This window comes from Schistocerca americana, chromosome 1 (assembly GCF_021461395.2).
Source record: "Schistocerca americana isolate TAMUIC-IGC-003095 chromosome 1, iqSchAmer2.1, whole genome shotgun sequence".
Taxonomy (NCBI): domain Eukaryota; kingdom Metazoa; phylum Arthropoda; class Insecta; order Orthoptera; family Acrididae; genus Schistocerca; species Schistocerca americana.
The window spans coordinates 64851236-64860849 of NC_060119.1; positions in this window are offsets into that span (position 1 = coordinate 64851236).

Consider the following 9614-nt stretch of genomic DNA (forward strand, 5'->3'; position numbering starts at 1 on the left):
TGAAACACACCTCTGGCCTTGGTTTTAGAAAGGTTTTCATCCATAAAGGAAAATAGAAGAAATTTATTGCCAACGTACGTATAGATGTTACGTGCACCAAGAAAGAAGCAGTAAAGTACTAATATTATTCCCACGACTGAGTGAATCGAAACTCCAAGAAGCTATATTCATTGACTCAGAGATTTTTTCGGAACATAGAATTTCATGAACTTTTAAATAGCTGTGAGACGTGTGGGTGGCGAATGATTGATTTAATTTCTTAGGAAATAAGAGGATAATAAATGATAAGGAGGTTTTGGATGAACTGTTGTCATATTATAAAATCTTGGTTGTAACACGCCTCTGAAAATGCACCACCTTCATGGCCACCTCACTTCATCGGCGAAAACTGTAGAGCAGTTTCTGACGAAGATGTTAAATCATTTCCTCAGGATCATGCAGTCATTCAGAAGGGATATAATAATTCCACTCCCAAAGAAAGCAGGTATTGACAGATGTGAAAATTACCGAACTATCAGTTTAATAAGCCACGGCTGCAAAGTACTAACACGTATTCTTTGCAGACGAATCAAAAATCTGGTAGAAGCCGCCCTCGGAGAAGATCAGTTTGGATTCCGTAGAAATATTGGAACACGTGAGGCAATACTGACCCTACGACTTATCTTAGAAAATAGGTTATGGAAAGGCAAACCTACGTTTCTAGTATTTGTAGACTTACTGAAAGCTTATGACAATGTTGACTGGAATACTCTCTTTCAAATTTTGAAGGTGGCAGGGGTAAAATATATGGAGCGAAGAGGTATTTACAATTTGTACAGAAACCAGATGGCAGTAATAAGAGTCGAGGGGCTTGAAAGGGAAGCGGTGGTTGGGAAGGGAGTGAGACAGGGTTGTAGCCTATCCCCGATGTTATTCAATCTGTATATTGAGCAAGCAGTAAGGGAAAGAAAAGAAAAATTCGGAGTAGGAATTAAAATCCATGGAGAAGAAATAAAAAGTTTGAGGTTCGCCGATGACATTGAAATTCAGTCAGAGGCAGCAAAGGACTTGGAAGAGCAGTTGAACGGAGGATATAAGATGAGCATCAACAAAGGCAAAACGAGGATAATGGATTTTAGTCGAATTAAGTCGGGTGATGCTGCGGGAATTAGATTAGGAAATGAGATGCTTAAAGTAGTAAATGAGTTTTTCTATCTGGGGAGCAAAATAACTGATGATGTTCGAAGTAGGGAGGATATAGAATGTAAACTGGCAATGGTAAGGAAAGCGTTTCTGAAGAAGAGAAATTTGTTAACGTCTAGTACAGATTTAAGTGTCAGGAAGTCGTTTCTGAAAGTATTTGTATGGAGTGTAGCTATGTATGGAAGTGAAACGTGGACGATAAATAGCTTAGACAAGAAGAGAATAGAAGCTTTCGAAATGTGGTGCTACAGAAAAATGCTTAAGATTAGATGATTAGATCAAATAACTAATGAGGAGGTATTGAATAGAATTGGGGAGAAGAGGAGTTTGTGGCACAACTTGACTCGAAGAAGGGGTCGGTTGGTAGGACATGTTCTGAGACATCGAGGGATCACCAATTTAGTATTGGAGTTCAGCGTGGAGGTTAAAAATCATAGAGGGAGCCCAAGAGATGAATACACTAAACAGGTTCAGTTGGATGTTGGATGCAGTAGGTACTGGGAGATGAAGAAGCTAGCACAGGATAGAGTAGCATGGAGAGCTTTATCAAACCAGCCTCTGGAATGAAGAACACAACATCTAGAGAAGTAGGCGCCCGATATTTTCGCATTTTGCTGGTGGACAGTTGCTAGGGATATTCCAGGTATAGCTTCTCACAATCCAAGTGGAAATGCACAACCGATTTATTTGTGATTAGATGTTTTCGTGTTGAATTCGTGTAGGTCACGTCGCAAGTACTCCATAATATTTTGGCAAATATAATTTTTGTTCTCTTCATCGTCGTTCCTGATGGCCGCTACCTGAACTGTGAAACTGTCACCAGGAAACACGCGAACATGGCACCGACTTTGAGTGATGAAATGTCGCTGAGAGCTTACGACGTGACATGGGAGGACGCCGGGGAAATCTGCAAGTCGATTTATATTTTAATCAAAAACTCTTCAGAACGACAGATCAGAACAATTGTGATGGTAAACTGTTTATGGTACTCAACATTACGCTCTCTGGTAACACCTTCAGTTATTTTCTTTATTCATCATAAATGGAAATCCTGTGTTTGTTTAGTAATGTATGTAGAAAACGGTAAAGAACAATGAAAATTCTTCAGTATCTTTTGGTTTTATATCGTAATTTTGTGACTTGATGTTTATTGAATTTTATCGGTGCAAGTGATTTCATGGTATTTGAAAATATTTCACCCTACGGATTCACGATCATTAGCAAATTTTTTGTACGAAATGTGTCTAGGGCATGTTGTTAATTGAACAAATACCTTTGCGACAGCATGTGCGAGTGTTGGGGTAGCTGGTGGAATATGTTTTTCGAGACTTGCCATGAATGGAACAGTTGCCGTCGATCATGGGCACTGACGGCGTCCCATGAGCTAAATGCGAAGGCCTTGTTCCCGTAACGTGCAAAAGTCACCATGAGGGGGACCAATTTGTTTACAAAATAGGCCCGTGAGTGCAGTTGACGTGTGTTTTACGTCGCTGGTTTATGTGTTATCAGCATCCTTGTTGGAGAAATTTGCTATGGTGCATGAACTTTGCTGGCATAACCAATCAGGATTGACAGGTCTTGCCGTTGTGTTATCATGTTTGAGCGTGCCAGAGGTTGGTAGCTTTCTGTGTGAAAAATTTTAATGACCTGATACGATTGTGGCCGGAGTCTCACAGTTTCAGAATGAACGATTTGTAGGGATATTGCAACTTCAGTACAGATGTGTGGCGAAATCTTGAATCCTCCCATGAGGCAGAATGTACTGTGCGTTACCGAACTCGTTTTAGAAAGATCGAGTAATTAATTGTATATACTAACACGTTTAATGTGTTTATCGTGTTTCATACCGAGACGCATCGCCGATTTGTTTCAGAATCGCGCAAGCACGTATCTCGACTCTCAACAGTTTTCTTCCAATGCGTAATATCTCTGACTAGCTACACTGCCTGACTCGCTCCTGTATCATCTCTGAACAGCCGTCAGCAATTCGTAATCTTATGGTTAGCGCTGCTGATTCTCGATCATGGGACCCCGCGTTCGACTGACGGCTGGAACGGGGATTTTCTCCGCTCGGGACTTGTGTGTGTGTGTGTGTGTGTGTGTCGTCCCCATCGTCATTGTCATGCACATCGCCGGCGGCATCAAATAAAAAAGGGCGCCCACCAGGCGCCGAACTACCGGGAAGGGATTCCTGGCCAGATATGCCCAATGCATTTTTTTTTTCTTTTTTACTGAATTGCCGCACGTGGTATGACACCTGGACCTTTCCTTGTGAGAGCCAGTGAGATACCTTATTTGGGATTTCTAGTAGAAAAGCGTGGGCAATGCGAAAGCCGGACTTGGCCGCTGAATTATGTTCAGTTTGGACGCTGGTCAGCGGGCCGTCATACTGCTGTGCACATATTTGGGGGAGATCGCTACATGCTCGTGACGTAAATCACGCCTTCCAAGCGTGTTTCATTTTGTTTCTTGCAGGACGTCTAACTTTCTAATCATGTTTCACGCGGAGTAATTTCTCGCATCACGTGTTTATTAATTCGTCGTGGAACACAGTATTCCTTTCTGCTAGGTTCGGAAAGATGAACACACGTGTATAAAAATATCGAGATGTCCTTCATACATCCGTGAGTGCTAATGCAAATCAGTCTCTATCTGTTAAATATTTTAAGCAGGTTACGTTAGTCAGATTATTTCTTGGCTTCTGGAATGAAATTAGATGGTTTTTCAGTAACATTTTACCTGAATTGCAGTCGTTCACTTAGGCCTGCCTACCACACAAACAAACTACTTGATAATGAGATTGCCTTTACAAATGTATCAGCATTCCTGTGTTCACTATGTTAAAATTTTCCCTTGAGTGAGCATGAAACTACGCCGCTTTGAGATTCTACGACCAGTACTGGCTTGCTCATTACCCTTTCTCTCATTATAACGGATCTTTTTCTGCAGGAAGTGTACACGCTTTGTACCATTACATACAATGTACTGTCGTTCGTAACATTTTCAGCTCCGCGTTAAGTGTTTCTGGTACAGTTCCCGCTGAATGCAATTCAACCGGCAGCCACTACTTCAGGTGAGTGTCCGACTAAATTTCGCCACTATTGTTACAGTCTAAAAATTCATTCTCTTGGATATTTAGATTCACAGCGTACAAATGTAAATACTGTTGTATAGCATGGGATTCTGCCTACAACACAGGACTCATTGCACGAAGCATTCACTGCAGAGTTCCGTGATAGCAAGAATTAACCCATGTCCTTCAGATACACATACACTTTGTGATCAAAAGTATCCGGACACCTAGCTGAAAATGACTTACAAGTTCGTGGCGCCCTCCATCGGTAATGCTGGAATTCAATATGGTGTTGGCCCTCCCTTAGCCTTCATGACAGCTTCCACTCTCGCAGGCATACGTTCAATCAGGTGTTGGAAGGTTTCTTGGTAAAAGGCAGCCCATTCTTCACGGAGTGCTGCACTGAGAAGAGGTATCGATGTCGGTCGGCGTTCCAAAACATCCCAAAGGTGTTATATAGGATTCAGGTCAGGATTCTGGGCAGGCCACTCCATTACAGGGATGTTATTGTCGTGTAACCACTCCGTCACAGGTCGTGCATTATAAATAGGTGCTCGATCGTGTTGAAAGATGCAATCGCCATCCCCGAATTGCTCTTCAACAGGGGGAAGCAAGAAGGTGCTTAAAACATCAATTTAGACCTGTGCTGTGATAATGCCACGCAAAACAAAAAGGGGTGCAAGACCCCCCCCCCCCCCCCACCGCCCCCATGAAAAACACTACCACGTCATAACACCACCGCATGTTCAGTCGTCCAATGTTTATGATCCTTTCACCAAGCGAGGCGTCGTTCAGCATTTACAGGCGTGACGTGTGTCTTATGAGCAGCCACTCGACTATGAAATACAAGTTTTATCGCCTCCCACCTAACTGCCATAGTACATGCAGTGGATCTTGATGCAGTTTGGAATTTCTGAGTGATGGTCTGGATAGAAATCTGCCTATTACACATTACGGTCCTCTTGAACTGTCGGCGGTCTCTGTCAGTCAAAAGACGAGTGAGGCCTGTGCGCTTTTGTGCTGTACGTATCCCTTCAGGTTTCCACTTCACTATAACATCGGAAGCTGTGGGCCTAGGGATGTTTAGGAGTGTGGAAATCTCGCTTACAGACCTATGACACTAATGACACCCAACCACCTGACCGCGATCGAAGTCTGTGAATTCCGCGGAGCGACCCATTCTGCTCTCCTGGTAGCAGGTGGCAGCACAATCCGCCTGATATGCAAAACGTATGTTTTTGTGGTGTCCGGATACTTTTGAGCACATAGTGTATGTGAATCCTACGATCAGCCTGAAAACGTTCAATCGGTAGACACAAAAAAATTACGGCGTTTTCACAGGGTTCTGTGTGAAAATAACCCACAAGTCAGTTTAATTGTTGCTTGGGAACGACTTATATGCAAACATTCTCGGTATTCTTGCCGCGTCAGTTCTATAAAAGATCTCGAACTTTCGACGACTACCTCCATCGTCATCATCAGGAGCTGACTGTCTCCACTGCTGCTATGGTAGCCTCTATATAGCCAGAAGACGGCTTCTGATTGGTCGGCGATTACGTAATGCTGTCATAATCCGACCAATCAGGAGCCTTCCACGGGCTATAAATAAGGCTACCACAGCAGCAGTGAAGACAGGCAGCTCCTGACGATGACGATGGAGGTAATCGTCGAAAGCTCGAGATTTTGTCCAGAACTGACACGGCAAGAATACCGAGATCGGTTTACATATTAAATGTTGCTTAAAAGTTCCTGTGGGGCAAATACGTAATTAAAGTTACAAAAGAACGCTTCGTTTTCTGTATTTCATTTTTGACACATGAGATGCAGTCCACCAGAAAAGTTTCGGCATTTTCGGGTAGCGGTTCATTTTTGCAGTGCGCAGCAGGTATTTATGGGTCGCAGTTCCATCTCGTAGCGCACAGATGCAGAGTCAAGAGCGACTGCCAGCAGTAAAACGTGGTGCTTTTCTTTGGCGTGCCTGCATGCCCCTGTGAGATCTCTACTTTCCAGTTCCTCGCGGACGTTACGGATTTATGGAGCTACCAATCGTAGATTTACATGCAGAAACCCAACTGCAGCGGACTTGCTGAATATTCTCTGACGGACGATCCGCTGGATGCAGTCGTTGAAGCGGCAATCCAGGCGGGGACTGTTCGGGACTGCGGGTCGATCTTCACCTTACTCTCTAAGCCCAGTGTCTTCATCAGTATCGGCATCACAAAGGCCTGAAAAAATAATACATCACAGGAAACTCATCAGGCATTTATCTTCTAGTAAAACAAAAGAGCCCACCTAGAGTGAATGGGGCTTTGTGGAGGACAACATGTCGTTCTCAGCACATTACAAGCAGTTGTAGATAACGATTTAATTAGGATGTGGAGAGTGATGATAGATTTGCCGGCCATAAGTGGTATTTCTTTCAAAACAAATTTTTGTTTTCCGAGGAAGCTCTAACAGCCTGTTCACAGTTTCAGCATTTACTAATAACATTACTCACAAGTCCAAGTATCCCAAGTATTTTTCTTTTTATCCCTGTAAGTTTCGTCACCAGTTGGCATTACTTCTCCTTTATGGAGAAGAAAGGAAAATTGAAGTTGTGTTGGTTGACGATCAATTTGGCTTTAGGAAAGGGAAAGGCACTAGAGATGCAAATCTGAGGTTGCGGTTGTTAATGGAAGGAAGACTCAAGAGATATCAAGACAAATTCATAGGATTTGTTGACCTGGAAAAAGCGTTCGACACTGTGAAATGGTACAAGATGTTCGAAATTCGGACAAAAAATAGCGGGAAGCTGTAGGGAGAGATGCACAATGTACACTACTGGCCATAAAATTTGCTACACCACGAAGATGACGTGATACAGACGCGAAATTTAACCGACAGGAAGATGATGCTTTGATATGCAAATGATTAGCTTTTCAGAGCATTCACACAAGGTTAACGCCGGAGGCGACACCTACAACGTGCTGACACGAGGAAAGTTCCCAAGCGATTTCTCGTACACAAACAGCAGTGGACCGGCGTTGCTCGGTGAAACGTTGTTGTGATGCCTCGTGTAAGGAGGAGAAATGCGTACCATCACGTTTCCGACTTTGATAAATGTCGGATGGTAGCCTATCGCGACATTGCTGCTCGCATTGGTCGAGATCCAATGACTGTTAGCAGAATATGGAATCGGTGGGTTCAAGAGGGTAATACGGAACGCCGTGCTGGATCCCAATGGCTTCGTATCACTAGCAGTCGAGATGACAGGCATATTATTCGCATGGCTGTAGCGGATCGTGCAGCCACGTCTCGATCCCTGAGTCGGGGACGTTTGCAAGACGACAACCATCTGCACGAACAGTTCGACGACGTTTGCAGCAGCATGGACTATGAGCTCTGAGACCAAGGTTGCGGTTACCCTTGACGCTGCATCACAAACAGAAGCACCTGCGATGGTGTACTCAACGACGAACCTGGCTGCACGAATGGCTAAACGTCATTTTTTCGCATGAATCCACGTTCTGTTTACAGCATCATGATGATCACATCCGCGTTTGGCGACATCGCGGTGAACGCACATTGGAAGCGTGTATTCGTCATCGCCATACTGGCGTATCACCCGGCTTGATGGTATGGGGTGACATTGGTTACACGTCTCGGTCACCTCTTGTTCGCATTGACGGCACTTTGAACAGTGGTCGTTACATTACGACCCGTGGCTCTACCCTTCATTCGATTCCTGCGAAACCCTACATTTAAGCAGGATAATGCACGACCGCAAGTTGCAGGTCCTGTACGGGCCTTTCTGGATACAGAAAATGTTCGACTGCTGCCTGGGCAGCACATTCTCCAGATCTCTTACCAATTGAAAACGTCTGGTCAATGGTGGCCGAGCAACTGGCTCGTCACAATACGCTAGTCAGTACTCTTGATGAACTGTGGTATCGTGTTGAAGCTGCATGGGCGTATCAATGCCCTTATTTCTCAGTATCTATGTACCCAAATTGTGTGAAAAAATAATCACATGTCAGTTCTAGTATATTGTATTTGTCCAGTGAATACCCGTTTATCATCTGCATTTGTTCTCGGTGAAGCAATTTTAATATCCAATAGTGTACAATATGTATAAGAGCCAAGAGTGAAGAATAAGAGTGGACGCGCAAGAACGAGATGCTCGGATTACAAAGAGTGTAACACATGGTTGTAATGTTTCACCCATATTGTTCTGCGAGTACATCGAAGAAGCAATGATGGAAATAATAAAATGGTTCATGAGTGCGATTAAAATTCAAGGTTACAGGATATTAATGATAAGATTTGCTGATGACATTGCTATCCTCAGTGAAAGTGAAGAACTGTTACATGATCTGCTGAATGGAATGCACATTCTAAACAGTACAGAATACGTAGTGAAGGTAAATCGAAAAAAGGCGAAAGTAATGAGAAATAGCAGAAATGAGAACAGCGAGAAACTTAACATTGGTGTTGATGACAAGAAATAGATGAAGTTAAGGAATTCTACTACCTAGGCAGCGAAATAACCAATGACGGATAGACCAACGAGGATATCAAAAGCAGACAAGCACTGGAAAAAAGGGCCTTGCTGGTGGCCAAGAAAAATTTACTAGTATCAATAGTAGGCCTTGAGAAAGAAATTTCTGAGAATGTATGTTCGGAGCACAGCATTGTGTAGTGGTGAAACATGGACTGTGGGAAAACTGGAATAGAAGAGAATCGAAGCATTTGAAAAGTAGTTGGATTGATAAGGTAGGAGTGTGGAGGTTTTGCGCAGAATCGAAGAGGACGGGAATATGTGGAAAAAACTGAAAAGGAGGAGGGACAGGATGATAGGACGTCTGTTAAGACATGATCGAATGACTTCCATGGTACTAGAGGGAGCTGTAGAGGGCCAAAACTGTGCCGAAAATAATTGAGGATTTAGGCTGCAAGAGCTACTTTGAGATGAAGAGGTTGGCACATGACAGGAATTCGTGGCGGACCGCAACAAACCAGTCAGAAGGCTGATGACAAAAAAAAAAAAAAAATAAATAAATAAAATAAAATAAAAATAAAAATAAATAAATAAATCGATACTCAATTGTCGATGTATTTATTTTATTTTGATTCCGTTTGTAATTGTTGGCTTGTTTCTTAATTTTTAAAAAATTCTATTTTGATACTACTTTTAACAAATGGTTTGGCACATGACGGTCACTATGTTTCGTGCGCGGCTGTCTTCTACCAACGCATCATTCCGTATCTCGACTACACTTGTGGCGACCACGCGCCGCACGTTGTGAGTTCTCTTGCGTTGTTTTTTGATGTTCTCTTAATTTTTTCTCCGTTTTTTCTACCTCTGACCGCTCAGTTTTCT